General features: G+C 42.7%; 1 pseudogene; it reads left to right on the forward strand.

Moving 5' to 3' along the window:
• Positions 1-11,843: 11,843 nt before the first annotated feature.
• On the forward strand, positions 11,844-12,771 carry LOC128628092 (olfactory receptor 2A5-like; annotated as a pseudogene).
• The last annotated feature ends 2,425 nt before the right edge of the window (positions 12,772-15,196 follow it).

The following is a 15,196-nucleotide window of genomic DNA, read 5'->3' on the forward strand; positions in this document are numbered from 1 at the left end:
ATAACTGCCCAGGTGAAAGGAAAGACCACACAGCTTTGCCAGAATGGAGATCCCTGCAGCCAGGTGAAGAAGAAAGACAATGCGCTTTTGGTGGAGCATGAACCCCTGCAGCTTTGGTAGAAGAGGCCCACGCGGCTTTGGGGTGCCCCGTTTGGCTGCGTGGCCTGAAAAGCAAGAGAGAGTTTGACTGGAACTGGGTACAAAGGACTCTTGCCAGTGGACCATGAGAGGGTACCACAGTACTTTGGATTAACTCGAGATCCTGCACAGTGACACAGCTGACAGTGCCAGTGGCCTGCAACACAGACGTGTGCTCTTTTCCTGATTTACGGTACCCAGAGTTGGGACGGTGGGAGAAGGGAGCGTTGTGTGGGTGTAGGTGTACAACCCAAAGGACTTTGCTATTTTAGTGGAGGCATTTAGGCCTAAATAGCATTAAATAAACATTTTGTTTCCTTTTCACAAATCTCTGGCATTGAGAGATGTCTTTCCAATTGGCGGCGGACAGAAGAGCCCAGTAGATATTAGTATTCTGTTCTTGGGAGGGGCTCCTGTTGTATAGCAGTTTTTGGCATCTCTAGGTGGGCCAAATATTGTATTGTCCCTCCCTCGGACCTCTTGTTCGGTAACACTATGATGGAGGGAGGAAGAGAGAGAACTTCAAAAGGACCCAGGGACCGAGTGGGCCACAACTAGGTTGAGGCTCCTCAGTGAGTTTCACATTTCAGTGCAGACTCTGGGCCCCCGAGTGCACAGTGGTATCTGGGATGGTATCTGAGTGCAGGGCAGCACTGGACGGTGAGGTGTGTGAGCTCCGTTGCTCTCTGCACCCCATCCTCTCTCACTCACGTGCATTCTTCCCTGCTGCTAACAATTAGACTAGAGGCTGATGAAGTTGTTGGATAAGCCATCCATCCAAGAGACATTCACAGGGGAGGAATCTCAACAAAACAGCCAGCTGGGCGGGCTTATTCCCCAACATAGAACCCCACATGGGGGTTTTCCAGTGAGTGACAAAAACAGCAAGGGAAAAAAGGATTCAGTGAAAACACACATGAAGAGACTATAACTATAAAGTTCGATAATTAAGTAGTCCCATTTCCCACCTCCTTTTCCTAGAAATCAGTAATCAGCCAGATGGTTGAGGGGGTGCGTGGGGTGGGATGGTGATACAGGGACCCACCAACAGGCCCCAGAGGCACCCAGGATGCAAGCTGTGCAGGTAGCATGGTCAGGACTTGGGAGGCACTGAGCAAATAAGCCAGAACTTTGAGGACTTTCTCACAGTTGAAAAAGGTACTAATAACTTTGGGACAGTGACAGGCTAGAAAGCACCCAGAGGGGAAGGGTTGGAACGAGAGCAATCGGTATGAAATTATTTTGTTTGTAAATAAGTACTTTATTGAGGTATAATTTCTACACAATTAAATGTGTCTGTTTTAAGAGTAACAGTCCCATGAGTTAGGACAAATCAGTATGAGCGGAATGTAGATGATTTCCACCACTGAGAAAATTCTCCTAAATTCCCTGTGCGGTGGCCTTACGTCTCTTCGCCCTCTGTCCCAAGCCACCACTGACGTGACACTGTAGATTTCTGTCACCCTAGATTCGTTTGGCCTGTTCCGCGATTTCACATGAGCACAACCATACTGAACATTCTTCTCTGCCTAGCTTCTGTCACGTACCTGTTGCTATTTTTCTAAGCAGCTCTAAACTTTTGTACATTTTGTCTTCCTGTGAAGATGTGCCTTCATTCTCTTTGGCAAATACCCCAAAATATTCCCTTCCTTTAGCACATAGAAGTGTATGTTTTAGCTCATAGTGATACAGGGTGCAGCCAAGGGGGGGGAGGCCCAAAGGAAGATTTGGAATGGTGTCCAGAATTCAAAGTGTATAGGAATGTTGGAGAGACATATAAGATGTCCTCACCTCCCCCCAGGGGGAAGAAACAAATGGAGCCAGGCCATTGAGAGCTGTTTTGCATAGCAACAGTTTTGCAGCTAACCTCTGGAATGGTTATTTAACATATCTATCACCTTTAACTGGTTTCATAGATATGTTAAATAGCTGTGGCCAAGTTTGGAGCCAGGAAGAGGGGAGTGGCTGGGACTCAGGATGTAACGAGAGGCTGCACTCCTGAGTGAGAAGCTCCTGTGTGGGAGCTTGGAAAAAAGATGGGCTCCAGGACATAAGGGGATAACTGCCCAGGTGAGAGGAGAGCCACTCGGTTTCAGCAGAGTGAGGACCCCCTCTTGGTGAGGTGAAAGAGGGAGCCACGTGGTTTTGGCAGGGTGCGGACCCCCTCTTTCCCAGGTGAAAGGGAAAAACCACGCAGCTTTGCCAGAATGGAGATCCCTGCTGCCAGGTGAAGAAGAAAGACAGTGCGCTTTTGGTGGAGTACGGACCCCTGCAGCTTTGGTAGAAGAGGCCCACGCGGCTTTGGGATGCCCCGTTTGGCCGCGTGGCCTGGAAAGCAAGAGAGAGTTTGACTGGAACTGGGTACAAAGGACTCTTGCCAGTGGACCATGAGAGGGTACCACAGTACTTTGGATTAACTCGAGATACTGCACAGTGACACAGCTGACGGTGCCAGCAGCCTGCAACACAGACGTGTGCTCTTTTCCTGATTTACGGTACCCGGAGTTGGGACAGTGGGAGAAGGGAGCGCTGTGTGGGTGTAGGTGTACAACCTAAAGGACTTTGCTATTTTAGTGAAGGCACTAGGCCTGAATAGCATTAAATAAACATTTCGTTTCCTTTTCACAAATCTCTGGCATTGAGAGATGTCTTTCCAATTGGCGGCAGACAGAAGAGCCCACTAGATTTTAGTATTCTGTCCTTGGGAGGGACCCCTGTTGTTCTGTAGCAGTTTTTGGCATCCTTAGGTGGGCCAAATATTGCCCCTCCTTCGGACCTGTTGTTCGTTAATAATAGGGCCCTGAAAACATGTTGCATTTTATTTCCCACTGAGAATTCCAGCTGAGAAGCATCTTCACCACAGTTGGATTGTTTTTTAATTTTGAACCTTTATAGTGGGTGTATTGTGGCGTCTCCTTGTTTTAGTGTGTGTGTCTCTGATGACTAATGATGCTGAACATCTTCCAATGTGTTTATTGACCCTTTGTGTATATTCTTTTCTTTGTGAAGTATCTGTTTGAAACATTTGCCCATTTATTATTTGGGTCATTTTATTAGTTTCCTTATTAAATTTAACAGATCTCGATAGATGTATTCAGGGTAGATGTCCTTTGTCAGAAATATGTGTTAGGAATATTTTATTTATTTCTGTGGCTTGCCTTTTTATTTTCTTAAGGGTGCCTTTCAAAAAACAAGTTTTTAATTTTATTGAGGTACACGTGTTCATTTTTAATGGAATAATTTTTAGAAATATATACCTAAATATAGAAGTGATTATAGATATGTGTGTGTTGTAAGTTCCAAAATTCTTGCATGATGTCAGCTGAGCTCTAAAATGTTCAGTACAGGTTAGAGGGTTGGCAAAGATGATTTTGTTTTAGGATGAAATTTTTTCTCTTTGTTGAAATATTATTTCATTGTTATAAATAATCTTGAAATAATTTTAAACTTACAGAAAAATGTATAGTCTGTAGTATGTATAATATTAGTCTAATGTTTTAAAATAATATATTTTAATACATGGGAGAAAACTCAATTCCCCAAAATGATTAAATAAATTATGATATGCTCATATAATTAGATACAACTATTAAAATTAAGTTTATTGATAGACTGCCTAGATTATTATGGTGAGTGTGACAGCAGAGGAAATTTTATGAGCTTAATTATGTTTTAAAAATATATGATATCTCCTGGCTGGTGTAGCTCAGTGGATTGAGCAGGGGCCTGCGAACCAGAGGATTGTGGTTTGATTCCCAGTCAGGATATATGCCTGGGTTGAAGGCCAGTTCCCAACAAGGGACCCATGAGAGGCAACCATACACTGATATTCTTTCCCTCCCTTCTTCCCTTCCCTTCTAAAGATATATAAAATCTATCTGTCTATCTATCTATTTATCTATCTATCTATCTATCTATCTATGTGTATATATATATATATGTAGGAAAAAATATAGCTACTGTTAACCCAGTTTGCCTCTGAGTGGAGGCCTTGGTGAACTTTACTTTTCTCTGCCCTGAGCAAATACATTAATTTAAAGTGAAGGGGGGATGTGGGCATGAAAAAAGCTGTCCTGCGTAGCAAGCACTAAGGCACATGGAATGCAGGCCCACAGCGTGACCGTGTGACCGTCTTGCCACGTGGCACACACATCACTCCTGTGCCTCCCGGCTACCTACATGCAGCAAGGCGGACAGGGAAGAGAGCGGGGGCGGGGAGCCTGGACTCGCAGTCAGACGGACCCAGGTTCAAGATTACTTAACTTCTTGGGGCTTACTGTTCTTACTCACATGCACTCATTCCTTTTTCAATGTTTTCTTGACCACGGCTGCACGAGAGAGAGCGGTTCCGGAACCGTTCCTGACATGCACCAAGATTGAAGCAATGTGTCCATTACCGCTCCCGGTTGAGCTCTTAGAAGAGGCAGGATTTTGTTTCGAGAGATAGACGTGAACGCAATGGGAGGTTTTTAGGTATAGTTAGCAGCAGAATGGAGGTCCAGCCCTCACCAGTGTGGTTCAGGTGGTGGCTGTCATTCCCTGAAGTGAGGGGTGGCTGATTCCATTCCCAGTCAGATTCCCAGTCAGGACATATGCCTGGGTTGCAGGTTCAATCCCCAGTGGGAGCATGTACAAGAGGCAGCTGATGGATGTTTCTCTCCCCCTCTCTCTCTAAAATAATAAGTAAAATATTTTTAAAAACCCATCAGTCCAGATAGAGAATATGACCAAGCAGAGTACACAAGCTTAAACTAGACGTTTCTTAAATGTATTTCCAACTAGTTTGTGGAAGGAGCACTGACAGGTGGGGGGCTCACCCTCAGGGTCAGTTCCCAGTCGTCTGCAGGTTTTGTGACAGTGGATGCAGGAGACAGCGAATCTCAAGTCTCTGACCACCCTCTGCCCCGAGTCATGGATATGAGACAGCTTTGGGGCCATTTAAGATGCTGTACGTGGGACCATTCCACACCAGTAATCACTAAATCATGGGAATTTCACCTAGAACTCGACCTAAGAGACTGAAAACTTGCCTTGCACTTCATGTTCTTGGCCCTCCTAAACTTCCTTTTGGCTTGTCCCCATTCTGGCTGTAAAACCATGAAAAACTCCTCTTATTCTCTTGATCAATGATAAATCACTAGTCTTTGAGTAATATACATGTATTTCAGATTTTTTAATATATGACACAAGTTGCCATTGAGATGAGGACTTTTCCTCATCTCAATAATTATATTGCTACTTTCACTGCTACGATGTGTGAAGACAAGAAACAACTTTGACTGCCGTGTCCTGGCCACATAGTCCAGTTGTTGGAGCATCGGCCCCATATGCCGAGGTTAGGGTTCAAGCCCCAGTCAGGGCACACACAGGAATCAACCAATGAATGGATGGATAGGTGGAACAACAGATTGATGTCTCTTTTTCAAATCAATAAATAAAAATTAAAAATAAATAAATAAAAGGAGAGAAACCAGCCACCATGGCCCTGGGCTCTATAGTATATTTTTGGAGATTTTATCCTTTGATGAGTTCAGTCAGTTCTTTTATTATTATTACTAAATATTTTATTTATTTATTTTTAGAGAGAGGGGAAGGGAAGGAGAAAGAGGGAGAGAAACATCAATGTGTGGTTGCCTCTCACGCGCCCCCTAGAGGGGACCTTGCTGGCAACGCAGGCCTGTGCCCTGACGCAGGAATGGAAGCAGCGACCCTTTGGTTCTCCAGCAGGCACCCAATCCACTGAACCACACCAGCCAGGGATTCGGTCAGTTCTTTGTGACTCCTCCCTCTTCAACTGAGCTTCCTCCACACAACAGAACAGTTCCGTGTGGTGCATAGTTCTTCAAAAGAAAAAATAAACACAAAAAAGTTACTTGCTGGTTTCTAATGGGAAACATACATTTTAATAATTGTGTGATGAGAAATTGCTCATATGCACATCACAGATCAAATATTTTGAGTTAAGGTGTTGGTCACATAGAAGCATGATGGTAACGTTATTGCCATTAAAAGATTTCAAATGGTATTTATGCTTCTGCGCACACACAATGAAAAAATGGGCTAAACAGTGAAGATCGACTTTTCCTTCAGTCTGCTCTGTCTGGTTCTGCTGCCTGCTCTTCTGCAATACTGCATCTTTAGTTGTTCCCCGTTTAGCCATTATCGAGGAGTATGAAGTTGCTGCCCATCAATAAAAATCACAAAGTTTCAATTGATGTAGTGAATCCATATCTGTTTATATTATTAAATTAGGAAGGAATGCTAAATGTATGTTTTTAGGTCCTTTTTAACTCTGGGTCTCAAACCTATTTTCTTCTCTTCTAACCCAAGCATTCCCCATAGCCTGTGGTCTACGGCAGTAGCATTGATGATGCAGAGAAGCGAACAGAACAGAAGTAAATTTTGGAAAGGAAAAAGAGCCAAGAATGACTCAGTTTCTCATTTGAGTAACTTGGAGGCATAGCAATTAAATCTACTATGAAAAGTAAGGCAGGGAAAATGAAGAATTCCATTTTGAATACACTCAATTTCAGATGCCTGGGTTCTTGCCTTAAATGTATATGCCTTCAGTTTTGAAGAAGCCATACTTTTTCTAGCATCAACATTCTTATCTTTAACACAATACTTTGGGTACAGGGGACTCTAAGGTTCCTTGCATGTATGAAAGCTTTTTTAAAAACACCACCTTACACTGACTTTGAGCTTTAGAATTTACAAAGTGCTTTTTGTTTCCTTATAAAGAGTGAAGTTATGTTTTCATGCTGGTGGTCCCTGGACCAGGCTTTGAGAAACACTTCTCTGTCACCTAAAGACTCTACCACATGCTTAGCAGTTGAGAGATAAAAGGAGAATATAATGGTTTTCTTAAAGAAAAAAAACCCCACAACAAATTAACAGACATACAATTTGTTCTTCAGAATCACATTTATTTTTAAAAAGATTTTATTCATTCATTCATTCATTCATTCATTCATTCATTCATTCATTTATTTATTTAGAGAAGGAAGGGGAAGAGAAAGAGAGGGAGAAACATTAATGTGTGGTTGCCTCTCGTATACCCCCTGCTGGGGACCTGGCCCTGCAACCCAGGCCTGTGCCCAGACTGGAAATCAGACCTGAGACTCTTTGGTCCACAAGCCAGAACTCAGTCCACTGAGCCACACCAGCCAGGCTCAGAATCACATTTATTAATATACTGAATATCCAATACTGATTTTTTTGTGTTTAAAGACGATGTTGCTCCTTTTTTGTCGCCTTGAGTTTATGCTGCGGCATTGGCGATAAGAGAGATCGTGATGAATTTTGTCCCATAATTGGAAAAAAAATGAGAAACTGTGAAATCCATTACTTTCCCAATTGTCAGACCTTTCTGAGTGTGTTGAGCAATTAAGAATAATGTGAAACGTTGCTGGAATATAGATGTGTCCAGGGTACCGGCAGAAGCTCCCTTTGAACGTGATGGATTTCTGGCAGGGGCACTATTGGAAAGTCACATATTGGCCACCTCTGGTCATCTGCCTCCCCACCCTGGGCATCACAGTCTACCCACTCAGTCCTTGTTTCACACAGGGTAAGAGCTGCTTTCACTTTCACAGTGACGTTGCTGCGTGTTTGTGTGCTATTTCTGGCTAACCTTTGAATGACTGGTTCTTTGTAGATTACAATGTTCCATGCATGCTACCTGATGCTCACACCTGGACATGTCAATGCAAATGGGAAATGAAGCTCAAAGTGTTACACTTTTCTTTAAGGCCAGTAATGGCTTTCTCTCAGTGACATAGGCTTTATTTTACTTTTTAAAATCTCTAACATTAACTGCAGTGTAGCTCTATGCAGAATTTTCTTGTAGCTTCAAAACAGACTCAGAGTCACTTAGAGGATTACAGAGAATATCTTAGTTTGTGTCCTGGCATAACATGTAGGTAGTAAACATGGCTCTTCAATTTCCTTCACTCATATTTTCTGATTTGCTGCCTATTTCTCTGGTCTTCCTGCTCTCTTTTGGAGGTGTGTCTTCCTCTGTCCATCTATTAAATATTGGTCATTCATAGGATAAAGTTTTTCTTTTCTTCTCACTGAACCTGCTGTCCTTAAATGACCTTTTTAATTAACCTTGCCTCTATCACCTAATACATGGGATTCCCAAATCCTTATCTTTGGCCTAGATATCTCTAAAGAACTCTGAAACAGTTTAGTTAATTGCTTAATGGACACACCCAGCTATATATCCCCCAGGCCCATCAAGCCCATCACGTTAAAAACTATACTCCTTTTAATCCCTTGCCACAAATACTGTTCCCTAAGTGTTGTCTGTATAAATGAATAAAACCATTCTACATAGCCACATAAGCCAGAAACTAGGGAAATAGCTGACCTCTGCTTTTTTCCTCACCCTACAGAAAAAAAATCATGAAATACTGATAACTGAGTTTCCTTTACATGTTTCAAGCACACTCTCTCCTGCCTGTCCCTGTGTTTACTCAGGTAGTCATCTGTCACTTGCACATCTGGACTCTTTAGATAGTTTGGCCTCACAGCCTCCAACCTTATTCTTTTAAACATTCCTCTACACTAAACAACAAGTAGTCTTGGTAATCACATATTTAGCCATACGATTCTACCCTTATTCCACATGAAGTCCAATATCTATGGCATGGGGCCAAAGCTTGTCTGTGAACCTTCTGTCCAATGTCATTCTTATTCCTTTGCTGTGCCCTTCTCATACCCTAAGGTACGCCTGGCATGTCCCATCCATCTGACGTCTTCCCCATGGTGTCTAAGCATCCCATTCACTGTGAGGCCAGTCTAAATCCCCTTCACAGTAATCTAGCACACCTTCCCATTGTTCCATGGTACACTGTGCACACTTCTAAAACAGCCCCCAAATTGTTTATTTGCATGGCTCACTGTATAGGAAAACTGTAATGTCCTAATGTCCTTGAAGTTCAAGGTAGTATCTCATTAATGTTTGCTTCTCCAGCATGTAGGATAATGCCCACATATAGCAGGTACTCAATAAATATAAATTGAATGAGTGAATTATAAATAAATGACTCAAATATCTACATATAAATATCTATGAATATAAAGTGTTTATATATGGAGAGATACTATATAGAAATTGAAACTCATCTCAGTAATATTTATTAAAATCTCCAGTGTTAGATAGTGAGTTAATTTATTTAATCTAGTTAAGTGCTTCTGTTAGTTTTTAAACCACTATGCACGGCCTCTAAACTTTTCTTATCACTTCCTTGGAGGTTTTAGGGTAGTTATTCCTTGAGCTTCTTTGTTTTGCCAATGGAAATAAGTGTGTTTTGAATTATGTATTAGGATGTATAAACCATAGGCATATAAACCAAAAACCATAGGCATATTTTCTTTCCTTCCTTGTTAACAGAGAACCATGATGTATACATATTAAAAGTCTACTTCTCTCTAAAAGAACTGAAATTGTTCTGGTGAATGAACTTTGCCCATTGAGCAAACACATGTAAATATACACATATATACATGGAGGCTTGACTCATAAGAGAGACAATCAGGAAAAATTTCAAGAAATTATTTATTTACATTTGGTGTTATATAAAAATGACACCTCATTCCAAGGCATCATTCTACCAGAATGTTCACTGAACTTCATGAGTATATCATAGTAAAGACATGAATTTGACATTCCCTGTCCTCTAAATCCCAAGAGACCTCTTCAAGGCCAGCTTTCTCTGGTTTCTATCTTCCCTTAGTTCCAATACTCTATATAGAAACCTCAGGTACTATGTAAAAAGGTCTCAGCATCTTTCTCACCAAGCGTGGGAAGGTTGATAGAAATGTTTTCCTTATCTACCAATACCCAACTGAGAGTTATCTAGGAGAAAATGAGGAAGAGTTCAAAGCCAGTTTTTAAGTCATTATTTCACAAGGATGATGCTCTGCTTCCTCCAAGCTCCACTAATTCTATCTGGGGCAAGGCTGAGATCCAGGAGCCCATCACCCTCCAAATGCTTAGGGGTTGCAATTTGCAATGTGGTCCCATGAGTATGTTCGTCCTTCTTACTATATGAGCTTCATGTGCATGGATCCAGTTGGGTATTAAGTCAATAACACCAGCTCCTTTTCTTCTGAACATCTGTCCACAGAGCCGAGAGAAATGGAGACAGAAAAACAAACATCTTCTAATTCTCCAGGTAGAGATGATGCCTGTGTTTTTTGTGTCCTTGCCCCATCTCCCTCAGGGACCCTCAGGAACAATCAAGGAGGGTTTCAGTGGAAATGGCCCCACCTAAAACCTTTATAGCTGGTGCTGTCAGTGAGCAGGCCCCAGTCCCTGTGTCAAGAGAACAGGGGCGACTCTGGCACCTGCAAAGTCCCTCTTTCCAAGACTGTTGGAGGGAGTGAGAGCCTCAGCTCCAACCTGCAAATTCTCTCCTCACTTCCATGCAATTCCCTCTAAATCTAACATCTCTGAGATGAGACCAGGCTGGTGCCACAGCGAGTAAAGGGCCTTTGGCAAAGTGGGGTAATTTGGGGAAGCTGGGGTCTGGAGGAAGGAAGGAAGGGATCCAGAAATCAGCATACCGAACAGGAAGTACAGGGTCAAGTTACAGGTAGGCAGTTTTCTGGGCTTAAGGCTGGGTTGGAATGTGCAGATCTGAGCTCTTCATTGAGAATGATCTTGTTTCTCATGAATTGTCATGTAGTAGGTGTATATCTCTATGGGACATTTTAGGTTTTCCCTTTTGGTTCCCCTGTGGCTATATGGTTGATGGAATGGCAGCCAGAGTAAATGAAAGAAGAGTCAAAGAACTTGATTAAATTCCAAGATATACACTTAGGATGTTACTCCTAATATAATAGCTTCCGTCTGTCCATCCATCCATCCATCCATCCATCCATCCATCCATCCAATAAATGTATTGGACACTATTCAAATGTGGCAGATCCCAGAAACAGCATCTACTCAGAACCAGGGAGAAGCCCCGTAAGAGGTTGGGGTAATATGATATTGTTAACTCCTTACCTAGATAACTGCTTGTCCTGTCTCTGTACCATAAATTCCTTCTCTGAATGCCGACCAGATTAGTGATGTCGCTCTCCTCATGCCTAGGAGGGAGTGAGCCAGATTCTCCTGCATAGTATCAGTGAGTAAAAAACTTACTGCCAACATCCACTAAAGCCCTAAACCTAGTGGACACGGAGGAAAATGGGCCTCTTTGTCACTGCATTTGTAAATCTCATTCCCTAATTCATTAATTCATATATTTACTCTGTGCTCATTTATTGAGCACCTGCAAAGTGCAAAGTACTCTGCACATGTTCTATAATAGGAGCAAATCAAGTGAGAAAGAGACATAGGAACAAAATTTTAAAATGACATAAATGAGCAAGTAAAGCTATGTGAGAATACAGCTGTGGGCCATTCCCCAAAATGAGAGGACAAGTCAGTCTGGAAAACAGTTCACTCTGGGGATGCCATTGTGGTGGTGAAAATGCGGATCTTGTAGTCAAAGTTCATCAAATGCTGTAGAATTTCTGCTTAAGTGTGGATGAAAGGAACTGACACGATGACTCTGAAAGAGTTTGCTAGCTGAGCCAGCCCACAGTTGTACACCATAAACCTCTTTGGGCTTCATAGCTGATCCAGATCTGCATTTGCTCCTTAGCACACAGCACACTGCAGTGACCCACCCAGCCACTGTTGCCAGGTGATGAAAAATCAGACATGGGTCACAGAATTCATTCTGCTGGGATTCCCGCTCAGCCCAAGGATGCAGATGCTCCTCTTTGGCTTCTTCGCCCTGTTCTACACCATCACCCTGCTGGGCAACGGGGTCATCCTGGGGCTCATCTGGCTGGACTCCCGACTGCACACCCCCATGTACTTCTTCCTCTCCCATCAGGCCATTGTTGATATTTCGTATGCTTCCAACAATGTCCCAAAGATGCTGGAAAACTTTCTGAACAAGGAAAAAACTATGTCCTTTGTCCCATGTATAATACAGACCTTTTTACACATGGCTTTTGCTCACACGGAATGTCTCATCTTGGTAATGATGTCCTATGATCGGTACGTGGCCATCTGCCACCCCTCCATTACTCTGTCATCATAAGCTGGAGAGTCTGCACGGTCCTGGCTGTCACGTCCTGGGCATGTGGCTCCCTCCTGGCTCTGGTCCATGTGGTTCTCATCCTGAGGCTGCCCTTCTGTGGGCCTCGTGAAGTCAACCACTTCTTCTGTGAGATCCTGTCTGTCCTCAAGCTGGCCTGTGCTGACACTGGGCTCAACCAGCTTGTCATCTTTGTTGCTTCTGTGTTTGTCTTAGTGGGGCCCCTGTGCTTGGTGTGGTGTCCTCCACGTGCATCCCCTTTGCCATCCTGAGGATCCAGTCTGGGGAGGGCCGCGGGAAGGCCTTCTCCACCTGCTCCTCCCACCTCTGTGTGGTCGGGCTCTTCTTCAGCAGCGCCATCGTCATGTACATGGCTCCCAAATCCAGCCAGCCTGAGGAGCAGCAGAAGGTCCTTTCTCTGTTTTACAGCCTTTTCAACCCCATGCTGAACCCACTGATCTACAGCCTGAGGAATGCAGAGGTCAAGGGTGCCCTGCAGAGAGTGAAGTGGACACAGAGAGCCGTGTGAGGGATACCAGAGAGAGTTTTGAAGGTGGAGGATTTGTTCTCTGTGAGATTTGGGGGGATGGTAATGTAAGTACTCAATATCTCATGTCTTAGATTTCTGATATCAAGAATATGTATAAATCAGATTCTGTCCTTAAGATGGGACACTGTCTAGAACTCGGAGCATAGGCAGAACGTCACAGAGAGCACGGGCCCTGAGACAAGAGTCATATAGTGGGAAGCAGAGGGGCAGACAACCATGGACTCCTACAGCCAGCTCCCAGCACTACCCAACACCCGGTTTCTGTTCTGTGAAGAATCCTTCTCTCTAACCTCCTCTTAAATTCCTCTGGAATATTCATTGCCCTTATTGCTGTGTGTATATGCTAACAATCCCATAATATGTGCTGCTACAAGAGGGCACCTCTAACAAGATGGAATACTCACCTTGGGTAAGCAGTCCCCTACGGGGAAATGCAGGAAGGACTATGGGTAGAGCCAACTCTGTGCTCTGGAGCGTCACCTCTGAAGATGACAACATTCAGTCTGAAAAACTATGTGCATCTGAGCTTAATAAATCTATTTCTGTGAAAAGCAAAGTTTAATGATATGAAATGTTTTATGTGAGAGGCGGAAGTATCAGAATCTTTGTGTTATTTCATTTCATTCTGCACCTTTTGGTTAGAGAGAACTACGCTGTTTAGAATAAAGATGACTCAGTTACTAGGGAGAGGTGCCTTTCCCAGAGTTCAGATGACAGAGCTGGATGTAGGTGCACAACTGCCCATTAGCATGATGACCACATAAAATGCTTAGAGCAAGAATATGGTGAAAGGAAGGAAGCATTAAGAGGGAAATAGCTTGATGGAACGTTGCAGACCCCCGCTCAGAACCAAGTCTGATGAACACCTGTAGGGACCTCAATGAAATTCCAAAGGACACCAGCTCCAGGGGCCACAAATCACTTCTTTTGGACCCAGGGGAGTAAGAATGATATGGAAGCAGCACTTACTTTCCTTTAACACAAGTTCTGGACCTACGTGGTCGGCACAGTGTAACGGTGATTTCTTTACCATGGTAATTATAGTGTCTTTTGAGTTCTCTCTTCCCCCGCACTTGTAGTATCATGTGATCATGTACTCTCTGCTTCCCCCTGGATCTACTTGCACCCTAATTTTCTCATTTATTACCAACTTGTATCTTTCTTTCTCCCAAGAAATCTGGGAGGCAAAGGGAACTTTTCTCTTATACCCTCCTATTCTTCCTCCCAGTCCCTCAAAAAGCTTCATTGCTGAGTATTTCTTCTACTGATTGACTATTCTACTCATTTGGGCAAAACATTTTGACTCTGGCCATTAGTCTTCTCATCTCCATAGTATCAGGACATTTCCAGCCCCAGAAATCCACAAATGTTGCTCTGCACCCCCAACCACAATATACAAACAATTTTTAAACAGGCAATATTGGCTCTAAATGTAACAAAAACCATTATGGAAGTAATTTAAAAAAATTTTTTTAAAGATTTTATTTACTTATCTTTTTTAGAGGGAAAGGGAAGGAGAGAGGGAGAGAAACATCAATGTATGGTTGCTTTTTGTGTCCCCCCTGCAGGGAACTGGCCTGCAACCCAGGAGTGCCCTGACTGGGAATCGAACCGTGATTGTCTGGTTCGCAGGCCCGCGCTCAATCCACTGAGCTACACCAGCCAGGCATTATGGAAGTATTTTTAAAGGTACAAAGGTAAATGGATGGACACATAAGCCAACAGGCGATTTTTAAATTAGAAAATAGCTTTTTAACTATACCTTAAAAATTACTATTTTCTCTAAAATATGTGTATGCCCTGTGTTAATGTTAAAACCCTAAAAAGGGAGAAGAAGAGGGAAATGTGGTGGGATAATTTCTCTCACACAGAATATGAGCCAAAGGTTTTCCTGAATTTAGAACATTTACAAGGGCCCATTAGAAAAATTAGGGAATGGCATTCACTCTTTCCATGTCAATCCAAAAATACAAAAAAAAAAAAAAAACTTCAGGAAAAAATGGTTCCCCAACATCAGTAAAACACGTACAATGTCAGTTCAAAAATACTGAAACAACAAACAAACAACAAATCTGCCCAAGCTTCTGCAAAGGTATGTGGTGCAGGTGAATTACAGAGATGATCCTTCTGAGTGGTCTGAGAAGTGGCTCTGACTGAAAAAATGAAAGAATAAAACAAAACATAGCAAAAACTGATATTTCATTAAGAAATTGCAGGAAAGTCTGAGTATATGAGAGATTTCTGTAACTTTTAATATGTGAGTTTTGGATTCTAATAAACAAATTATATTTTGCTCTTACTTCTTTATCTATTCTTTTAACATGAGTCACCATTTTCAAAGAGCTGAGAAACAGGGAAAAGGATGCATTTCTTTTATGCTGAGGATTCTGCTGGGTGTTCCACA

Source organism: Artibeus jamaicensis, unplaced genomic scaffold (assembly GCF_021234435.1).
Source record: "Artibeus jamaicensis isolate MK-2021 breed Jamaican fruit bat unplaced genomic scaffold, CSHL_Jam_final contig_1696, whole genome shotgun sequence".
NCBI classification, from domain to species: domain Eukaryota; kingdom Metazoa; phylum Chordata; class Mammalia; order Chiroptera; family Phyllostomidae; genus Artibeus; species Artibeus jamaicensis.